We start from the raw sequence: 11,788 nt of genomic DNA, 5'->3' as shown, positions 1-11,788 counted from the left end.
ACTGAGATATGGTACTTCAGGACCAAGAATTTCTTCATCATCTTCTGGAGGTCGAAACTGATCCTTTTATACTTCAAGTGATCGAACAACCATTGGAGTACTTAATGGATGTGCTTTGTCCATGTAAAATCTTTTTAAGATTTTCTCAATGTAGGCAGATTGATGGACAAAGACCCCGTCTGCTAAATGTTCAATTTGCAGACCTAGACAAAGTTTTGTCTCTTCAAGGTCTTTCATCTCAAATTCTTTCTTTAGATATTCAATCGCCTTTTGGACCTCTTTAGGGGTTCCAATGAGATTTATGTCATCAACATAAACGGCGAGTATAACAAACTTTGATTTTATTTTCTTAATAAAAACACGTGGACAAATGACATCATTTATGTAGTCTTTATTTTTTAAGTATTCACTGAGGCGATTATACCACATACGCCCTGATTGTTTTAGACCATATAATGATCTTTGTAGTTTTATTGAGTACATCTCCCGAGACTTATTACATACTTCAGGCAATTTTAATCCTTCTGGATTTTTTATGTAAATTTCATTATCAAATGAACCATAAAGGTAAGCTGTAACTACATCCATTAGATGTATTTTAAGATTTTTATGTACAGCTAAACTGATGAGATATCGAAAAGTTATTCCATCCATAACAGGTGAATATGCTTCTTCATAGTTGACTCCGAGTCTTTAAGAGAATCTTTGTGCAACAAGGCGTGCCTTGTATCTTATAATTTCATTTCTCTCATTTCGTTTTCGCACAAAAACTCATTTGTAGCCAACTGATTTTATACCTTCAGGGGTTTGGACTACAGGTCCAAAAATTTCACGTTTAGCAAGTGAGTCTAATTCTGATTGAATTGCCTTTTGCCATTCTGGCCAATTACATCTACGTCGATATTCTTCGACGGATTTAGGCTCAAAACTTTTAATATCTTGCATGAGGTTAAGTGCAACATTATATGCAAAAACATTATCAACCGTGATTTTAGATCGATCTAAATTTATCTCATCACCGAAAGAACTTATTGAAAGTTCTTCATTCACTTGAGTCTCAGGTTCACTGATTTCTTCAGGAATATCAGGATTACTCAAATCTTGATCTTCTTCAGGAGGCTCTTTTGTAGTATCATCTTTATTATTTCTCACGTTTCTCTTTCTAGGATTTTTATTCTTTGAACCCAATGGTCTACCATGCTTCAGACGTGTTTGGGATTCAGAAGCTATGATACTAGTTGATGGTCCTTTTGTGACATCAATCCGGATAGGCACATTCACTGCAGGGATATGTGACTTAGTTATCCGTTTTAAATCAGTAAATGCATCTGGCATTTGATTTGCTATTTTCAGTAAGTGGATGATCTTCTGGACCTCCTGCTCACATGTGCGTGTGCGTGGATCAAAATGAGATAGTGATGAAACTTTCCACGCAATTTCTTTTTCTGATTCCTTTTTCTCTCCTCCTAATGGCGGGAAAATTATTTTATCAAACCGACAATCTGCAAATCGAGCAGTGAATAAGTCTCCAGTCAACGGTTTAAGGTATCGAATTATGGAGGGTGAGTCAAACCCAACATATATGCCCAACCTTCGTTGAGGGCCCATCTTTGTACGTTGTGGTGGTGCTACAAGCACGTATACCGCACAATAAAAAATTCTTAAATAGACTATATTTGGCGCATGACCAAATACTAATTGTGACGGAGAGTATTTATTATAATGTGTCGGTCTGAGACGTACAAGTGTTGTTGCATGTAAGATAGCATGACTCCAAACAGTGATTGGTAATTTTGTTTTCATTAGTAGAGATCTTGCTATCAATTGTAGGCGCTTTATAAATGACTCTGCAAGGCCATTTTGAGTATGAACATGAGTAACAGGATGTTCAATTTTTATCCCAATTGATAAGCAATAATCATTAAATGCTTGGGATGTAAATTCTCCAGCATTATCAATGCGAATGGCCTTAATTGGATAATGTGGGAATTGCGCTCTCAATCTTATTATTTGTGCTAACAACTTCGCAAACACCAGGTTGCGAGATGATAACAGGCACACATGAGACCATCTAGATGATGCATCTATTAGGACCATAAAATAACTAAATAATCCACTAGGTGGATGAATATGTCCACATATATCTCCATGTATACTCTCTAAAAAGTCAGGAGATTCGATGCCAACCTTTAGGGTCGATGGTCTGATAATTAATTTATCTTGATAACAAGCAGCACATGAAAACTCATCATTTGTAAGAATCTTCTAGTTCTTTAACAGATGTCCAGTTGAATTTTCAAAAATTCATTTCATCATTATTGATCCAGGATGACCTATTCGATCATGTCATAGCACAAATGTATTTGGATTGGTAAACTTCTGGTTTACGATCATATGTGCTTCAATTGCACTAATTTTTGCATAATATAGGCCAGAGACAAAGTTGGTAATTTTTCCAAAATATATTTCTGAACTGAGACACTCTTGGTTATACCAAGATATTCAATATTCATTTCATTTAGTGTCTCAACATGATATCCATTTCTGCGGATATTTTTAAAACTTAACAAGTTTCTTGGGAATTTAGAAGAAAATAGTACATTTTCTATAACAATTTTTGTCCCCTTAGGCGAAATTATAGTAGCTCTTCCGGAGCCTTCTATCATTTTTGAATTACCAGAAATTGTAGTAACATTAACTTTTCTTCTAAGTAAATTGGAAAAATATTTCTCGTCTTTAAAAATAGCATGAGTTGTTCCACTATCAATTACACAAATATCCTCTTGATTTATCATTGATCCAAACAAGATTTGAGGCATTTTCATATTTTCTTCAATAAGAAATAAAATAAGTATTAACACATGGTATATTACACATATTTTATTTATTTACATTGACTAGGAAAATACAAACATCATATTTAATACAGATAAAAAGAAAAATATTTACATATTATTAGTCTTATCAATATTCATATTTTCGTCTCGAAAATTAAAGAAATCAGATACATCCAAATGCATGGGTTCAATATTATCTTCAGAGATAAAATTCGTCTCTGGATTATTTTCTGCCCTTTTCAGAGATGCCTGATATAGCTGAACAAGGCGATTTGATGACCGGCAAATCCGCGATCAGTGCCCCACACCTTCACATCTATGACATATTGTTTTTGAATTATTCTTTGGTAAAGCTTCTGGCTTTTTACCCTGCCTTTTATATTGTTGATTATTTCTCGGTGCAAGCCGAGCATCATTATTAAAATTTCTTCTTTGACCACGACCACAACCACGACTGGGGCCATGGCCTTTTTCTCGTTGGTTATAATTTGTCTGATTCACTTCAGGGAGGGGCAAAGAACCAACAGGCCGACTATCATGATTTTTCATTAATAGTTCATTGTGGCGTTCAGCAATCAGAAGGTGAGAAAGTAATTCAGAATATTTTTTAAAATTTTTTTCGTGATATTGCTGCTGCAGGAGCATATTCACGGGTGAAAATGTGGAGTATGTTTTTTCCAGTTTATCCTCCTCAGTGATCTCTTCTCCGCATAAATTTAACTGAGCTATAATTCTAAACAGAGCAGAATTATATTCAGTTATATTTTTAAAATCCATTAATCTCAGATTTAGCCAATCATGACGAGCTTGTGGAAGCATGACCAACTTCAGGTGGTCATATCTTTCTTTTAAATTTTTCCACAATTTAAGGGGGTCTTTTAATGTGAGATATTGTAATTTTAGCCCCTCGTCAAGATGGTGACGGAGAAATATCATGGCTTTAGCACGATCTTGATTGGATGTCATATTGTCATCTTTAATAGTGTTTGTCAGACCCATTGATTCTAAATAAATTTCGGCATCAAGTGCCCATGATGAGTAGCTACAAAGCTAATTATTAGGAATTTTCTTTGATAGCAAAGTTTTATGCAACATAAAGAACAACTATTTTTTGACTGGAAATGTATAGACGTGTTTATAAAGAAGATATGGTATAGATTCATGAGTTAAAAGTCTTATTAAACAAATTATTTACAATAATAGATTATTTTTTGTTAAAATAATAATAAATAAGTCTAATAAAAATGATAATATAAAAAAAAACTGCATTGTAAGTGAATAATTATTCAAAGTAACTATTGAATTTGGACAATATAATCATTAAACTATGCCCATATTTCCTACAAAATAAGAACTAACGAAAAAGCGATTACTTTTTTTTAACGGGACATGTCATATATTTAGAATTCATTTTTAGACACAATACCTCTTATCCCTTTAGTCAGAAATTATTCTCTGAAAAGGATTTTCATATATAGTGCTTTTGAAGAGTTTATGCTTATTTTTTTTTATTTTTAAAATAGAGTTCGAAGATTGTAAACTTGACATTCTTTTTTTTTTCGCTTTTAAATAAGAAAGACCAAATCTTATATTACCCAAACAATTTCCAGTTATTTAAGTTGGTACAATTAGCTAAAAAAAAAAAACAATAATAATAATCCATAAACAACAATGTGAAGGAAAGAGAGTACATAAGCCGCCAAAAATGTTCAAACTCATCAAAACTTTAAACTCTGCAACGTCCAAAAAAATATCATACTCAAGAAATGTCGCTCTTGAGCTTCGCTATACGAGAAAACCACAGATACAAAAGAAAAAAAATACATCAGTAACTTGCTCAGTATAACTCCTCACGTTGGTCTGATGTAGGTGATATATACGCACACCTTACCTTACCTCTCATGAAGCAATGCATCGGCTTGATCGATGCAACAACGTGATTTTCCGCAATTAATTGCGCCTAGAGGATGACGAACTGGTCCTTGAGCCACCACCAAACAAGTTGCGTTCTTCGCGCCTGACACCACTGCTCCACCTGTCAGTTTCGGGTGGTGGAGCCTCGCCTGCCACATCAATTTTCTCTCTCTGCTGTTGCTGCGGGAGCAGTTGCTCCAGCCAGTGGTGGAATCAGATTTTTTAATAAGGGGTTCAAAATTTGAAAAAGTAGACATACAAACTAGCCGAAAGAGGTTTGACATCTACTATTTATACATAAAAAAATATTTTAACCATGTATAATATGTATAATTTTTCGCCGAAGGAGTTCCCTGAACACCATGTAGGTCCGCTACTGGCTCCAGCTTCTGAGGGACGACCTACAGTTGAAGGCTCAAGAGGCCTTGGTGACACAGGCATAGATTTCCCCAAGACCTCTCTCTCCAGCCTTTTCTTCTCTTCAAGTTCTAGCTCTCGTAGCCTCTGCTTTTCTGCAATTGCATCTAACTTGGCCTTCCGATCAGCTTCCTCTCTTTTTCGCTTATCCGCTTCTGCAAAATTCTCAAAGCATTGTCTTAGGATTCAAATTCTAAATTGACTACAAATAACTACTCAAAACTACAACCCCAAAAGAAAAAGGGAAAGGGGAGATAGGTGAGAGGATAAAAGGAACTTGAGAGGGGTCAGTGTAGCTCCTAAACGCTTGAGAATTACAAACCAGACAATAACACAAGCACAAAAGGAGCACATTCCAAACGGTATGCATAACCTCAAAAAGGTAAGGTAACCGCTTAAATAAGCAATGACAACAAAATGCTGCTGCTAAAAAGAGGAGCAGATGAGATGAGCAGAAGCATAAACTTTTTGGTGAAAAACACTTCAATGAAAAGCCGCTAGATTTAATGCATAAAATGCATCTTTAACCAGAAGGATAACTTCACGTTTCCTCACGTCCTCCTCTTCCTGCAACCTCTTCTGTTGTTCCTCCTCAGTTCGCAGAAAGAACATCAGCTTCCTCCTACTCTCCCTGTCCTGTTTCGTCGTCTGAATTATCTGGTTTATTCGCTCCTGTCTCTCAGTTTCCTCACGTCCTCCTATTCCTGCAACCTCTTCTGTTGTTCTTCCTCAGTTCGCAGAAAGAACATCAGCTTCCTCCTACTCTCTCTGTCCTGTTTCCTCAGCATATCCTTTTATATATTAAATTCAAAAAGACATCAATGTGCAAGAATATAAAAGAATTTAGTTGGGGATTAGCTTACTAATTCCGAGAGAATTGATGACCGGGAAAGCTGAAAAGGAGAAAGCAGAAAAGAAACGAAGGTGAGAAACTAAAAATCAAGACAAATGTCATATAAGAAACCAACATTGATCTACCGCTTCTCTATTTTTTATTAAAAAGAATATTTAAAAATAAAATTAAAATTACCACTTCTCTCTTCTCTGCTCTGGGTTCAACATCAAAGCCAATGAGATTGGCTACCCTTAAACTCCTCTCCCTCTCATTTTCAAGCTCCAGATGGAATGCACCATATAAGTTATCATAAGGAAACACAGACAGTGCAGCTAGAACAACAGATGATGCTATCAACTGCAAATCATTCTGGTTTAAGTTCTTATTGAAACTTTTCTGAAGAGAAAAGAGTTTGAGCCATGCGTAAGAATGATAAAGATGATTTGATGACATCCAAAATATTTCTGTTCGCTTTCCATAGTACACAACCATTAACGATGGTTTAGGGGTTTTCTTGACCATGCACATTAATCCATATATATTGTGAAAAAGCACCGAAGCGCTCACTTTAAGCGTGAAGCGAAGCGAGGCAAGGCACTAGCGCTTTAACACCGTGAAGCGAAGCGATTTCAAAAAAGTGTGCGCTTCATGGGAGAAGCGAGATCTAGAAGCGAGAAAAAACCTCACTTTTTTTGAAAAAGCGGCACTAGGGTTTTTATTTTTAAAAAAATCTATAAAACTTATAATTAATTGTTCCAAGCTGCTGCGAATTCTTCTTCAACTTCGACAATTCAACCAGGTTAGTTTTTCTTCTTCTCTTCTTCTGTTCTTTTCTTTCTATTTCTATTTTTATTTCCATTCAGCAGTTCTGCCGTCTGCGCAACTGCTGCGATGTTCTTCTCTTCATCTCTTCTTCTCTTCTTCTTTTTCTATTTCTGCGCAACTGCCATCTGCGAAGAATTATTTTTTTCAAATTTTATTCAACAGTTTAACCATTTTTTTTTTGAAGATAAAGCATATGCTCTGTTTTTTTTCCACATAGTATGGCTGCTTTATTGTTTTTTTTTTAATTTTGCTTCAGTTGCTCTTTTAATTTTGCTGCAACTGCTCTGTTATTGTTTTGACAATTTGACTTGTGTGACTGAATTATTCTTCTATTTTTTCTTTATAGTAAGTTGTATTTTCTTAATGGCACAAAAAAGAAATCTAGCTTGGGCATATGGAATTGTCATGGGAAGTAACACAAAAATCAAATGTGTTTTTTGTGATATGACATATAATGGCGGAATATTTCGTCACAAGAAGCATCTTATTGGTGGTTATAAGATGTTAAAGTGTGTCCAAAGGTCCCGAATAGTGTGAAGGAAGAAATAAAAGAGTATTTTACAAAAAAAATGAATTTAAAACTCAAATAAATCCTGAAGCATCCATGGTTAATCTTGTTGATGATGATGAAATGGATGATGAAGTTGAAGTGAATATGCCAATGGGGCATATTTTATTATCTATGCATATTTTATATTTTATATTTTTATACTAAATAGCGTTTTTTCTGAAAAAAGTATACGCTTCACTTCACGCTTCTCGCTTCTGTGAAGCGAGCCCCTGTCACTTTTTTCCGCTTCTCGCTTCTCAAAACACTGAGTCTGTTCAATAGAACGAATCGCTTCCTGCTTAATCTCCAACTAAAATGGTGACAAACAAATTCATGCACCTCAAAGCAAGCTCAAAAGGCCATTGCCAGTGTATGAAAGTTCTACGCCTCTTATACGAATATTGTATATGATATCAGAGAAACTAATAGAAACCTGTCAAAGTCCAAGTTCTGTGCAACTTTGAGTTGCTCAATTCTTGTGTCCAGATAAAACTGTAGGCTTTCTGGAGATGACAGATCTGGACGGTCCCTCTGGTCTATAAACTTGTTAAGATTTGCCAGATGATTCCGTATGATTTCACAAAATCGACGAAACTCTGTTGTACGTTTGTACTGCTTACAGAACTGAAAGGCACGGTGCGCCGTCATCTGAGCATATCAAGAACACTTAATTCAATTTCATTTGTTGCACCCACACAATATATATTCTTAAAATTCAATTGGTACGAATATAGAAATTATTGTCAGCACTAAACAAAGATGCAGCAAGCTCAACAAACTGGATTTAGGTGTAACATTTAAGTTGCAAACAAGATCCCACCCTATGATTTTAAGCAAAAAAACGCAAATAATACCCGAGAAACGGCTATCTGATTTAACAATTTATGTTGTCAGATAGAAGCCCATCACATCAAGATAAGTAAATCCAATCAGTAGTAAATGAATAAGGAATGTTTTTCTGACAAGAAGCAAGTAACATCATAGTGCATGCAGACAGCTGCCTCAAAAGTAAACAAGAAAAAAGAAAGAGGATAAACAACCTACTAATTTTAACAGCAACTAGGTCCATGGGGTTTGATGCGAAAATACAAGCTAAGAAGTGAAGCATACAGTTGAGCGAAAATTATATAACATACATGAACTTAGCACCATTAATAATCATATTGCAATTAAAACAACAAATCTCATCATCCAATATACAGTAGTGCAATGTTGATCCAACTCCTGAGTTGAGATTCAGAGAATCGTCGTTTCTCATTTGGATCACTCTGCGCATTGTTACTTCAAGCACATACTTCTGTGAAACACCTCACTTATCAATTTATCACTTTAAGCGACGAAGCAATGGTTTTTAATATCATTGAAAGTTGAAACAACTTGCTCAGTAACTTACTATCTAAACAAGCTACTGAAAAGTCGGGATACCCAAATCCCTCATGTGCCGACATAAACACAGAATGAGGTGTAACCAGCTCACGATCAGATCTATCGTTACCTTTCTCTCCACTTACATAACTCAACATAAGATCTTCAGGTCTTTTATCAGCTTCTAAATCTTCCACATCCAGAGCTTCCTCTAGGGCCTGTGCTTGACTGCAAACCAGTTCAGCTCGCTCAGTGGCTAAATGCACAAAATGCTTTATCACCTCCTCCAGTGAATTAATGTTCACATGTTGACAAACACTATGTTATTGAATTAGGCCATCCTTGACAAACCTCCCCCTCTCATGTCAACACATAACTCTACATACTTGAACATTATTTTCTCATGTGTCTTTGTCCATGCTCTATACCTCCTTGATGTAATAAGATCATGAAGTGATTGCAAGGCTTCTTGCTTTTGTTCAACATTAATCAGCTCTGCATCAGAAAATTAAGCTCAGCACTGACTAAAGAGAACAAATGAGCACTTTTGAATGACCAATACAACCAATTCAGCAACCTAAAGACATAATTTGTGCTTGTAACTTTTCTAATATAAAACTATTAAGACACCTAAAGTTTACTAAGTGCTCCTCCCCCCCCCCCCCCCCCAAAAAAAAAAAAAAAAAAGTTGATGACAGAAATAACTAACCTTCAGCTCGCTTCAAAGCATTCTCAGGTTTGGCAAAAGTTGCCATTCTGAGGATCTAGATAACTAGACCTTTCCACCTGAAGATGAGTAGTTAGATGAGAGAAAATTAGAAAAAATCTTTCAACTAGAAATAACAACAATATGACCATCAAATACTTGAATCACACATCAAGGAATTGCTAAGACAAAATCCTATCAATGAGCCAAAGAAAAAGCAGGTATATTAGTCTTTTTTGCTAAAAACAAATAGCACAGATTTTGCAAATTTACAGAAAACTAAGAAGTTTAGAACAGAATACGTAATGTAACAGAAGTACAACGACTATTTTCTTTCCATCTCCGATTTTACAAACCGGAAAAGAAAAAAAGAAACTTTCTGCAAGACAATACAATCTCAATTCTTAAGCAAATCCTCACACAACTATCCAGATGAACAATGTTTCATAATCAACTAAACCTCAATTTGTGGTCCAAACTAGTAAATAATTATGTATCTCAAAACAAAGATAAGAGCATTAACAACAACGAAATAATGCGGAAAAAGATTATTATTACTAATAAACTAAGATGAAAATTCAACTTCAAATCTAAAAATTTACAGCACAAACTCAACGCAAAATATTCATTAAAAAATCCAAAAATTACTGAACCAAATGCATTATATGCATGTTAATGCACAACATACTCGTATAGATAATTATATATACTAAAACTCCAATTATAACCAAAGCAAATCAAAAAAGGGTGAAAAATAGAAAAACATGTGAAAACAAGTAACATTGCTGTACAAATTTATGAAAAATAGAGAAATTAATATATACCTGGATTTCGATCTATTTAACCGAACGCTGTATTTTCTTGCCATAAAACCTGCGAAGAAGAAGAAGAAAGAGCTGAAGGGATGAGATGTTAAGGTTTATAGTTTTTGGTCCTTTTATAAGGACCGGGAATAGTGTATAATAGTAATATCTCAGCTCCGGTTCAATTAACCCGGGTTTTTCTTACCTCTTGCCAAGAGGATCTTGGAATCGCAGTTCAAGGTAATTGGAGGCCTAAAGTAAAATATTAATTAGATGTCTAAAATTTGTATAAATTTATAAATTTATAAATTTCATAAGTAGGACCTGTTTGGTCATAGATTTTGGGGCTTGAAACAAACGTTTAGGGCCTGTTTGGTCATAGATTTAGGAAGCAATGTTTGAGTATTTTTGGGTCAAATATTTGTTTGGCCATAGAACTTATCTAATTTTCAATAGTTTAATTTTCAAATCTCAAAAAAAAAATCAAAACTATTTTTGGGCCAAGATGTAATCGTTGATCTTTTAAAATTATAAATATTGCGCCAAGCTTTTATATTTTATACAAAAAAATCTCATCTATTATTTTAGATTTGTTTTGCTTAATTTGTATTTACTTCAAATTTGTTTTACTTGATTTGTTCAATTTTTCTTCAGATTTGCAAATTTTTGCCAAAATATGAGGACTCTCATCGCCTACATTTAACTAATATTTGCTTACGATGCATCCAATTTTTCTTCATATTTTTAAATTCTTGTCAATATATGAGGTCTCTCATATCCTACCATAGTTATTATTTAATTTTGCACTTGTGAATTTTCGTAATTAATTGTAATTTGACGAATTGTAGTAACTAGTAATTGTGATAACAATTTTTATTAAAATACTATGTTGTAATTTTAAGATAAAATATTATCTAATTCATTATAAGAAAGATGATTTTCTGTCAAACTAATATGCATATAGGATTATGATTTGCGATAATGATAGTTTGAGTATTTTTTATAGTTTTTAGAACTTATAAGTCATGCTTCATGTTTTTCAAAAGAAAATCTACAACTTCAATCCAAACTTCACCAAAATCTATTTTTTTCAAACATATTTGAAAACCTATGATCAAATGCTAGCTTACTAACTTCGCCTTTTTTTGTTCCTTCAACCGAGCCACGATCTTACCATCACATTAGTAATTTTACATTTGATGAACAAGGACTAGGCCTGACCTGCATTAAAATTAGTATTTGCCAATCTAGATGAATACATCATATTATTATTCTGTCATTACATAGTGTCACATCACTCAATAATTTATCAACCATCTAAAGAATAAGTTAATACAAGGGCATCAAAAAGTAATTGTTTTTACAATTTTATCCCATTGAACTGCAACTATTCTTATAATATGATCCATAGTTTGACGAAGCACTCTCTAAATGTGAAATCTTCAGTTGTTATTACTTATTAGCATCTTCTCAAACTCCAGAACAAAAATCATAGGGTAAGATGTCAAACTTCAAAAACAATTTAAACGTGTCCTA

The 11,788-nt window shown here is 34.2% G+C and overlaps 1 pseudogene; it reads right to left on the bottom strand.

The window, feature by feature from the left end:
• Positions 1–5,108: 5,108 nt before the first annotated feature.
• Positions 5,109–10,508, bottom strand: LOC129876933 (eukaryotic translation initiation factor 3 subunit A-like; annotated as a pseudogene).
• Between the last annotated feature and the right edge of the window lie 1,280 nt (positions 10,509–11,788).

The sequence above is a fragment of the Solanum dulcamara genome, chromosome 12 (assembly GCF_947179165.1).
Source record: "Solanum dulcamara chromosome 12, daSolDulc1.2, whole genome shotgun sequence".
Lineage (NCBI taxonomy): Eukaryota > Viridiplantae > Streptophyta > Magnoliopsida > Solanales > Solanaceae > Solanum > Solanum dulcamara.
Note: the sequence above shows the minus strand (reverse complement) of the source record. Positions and strands in the feature narration are given on the sequence as shown.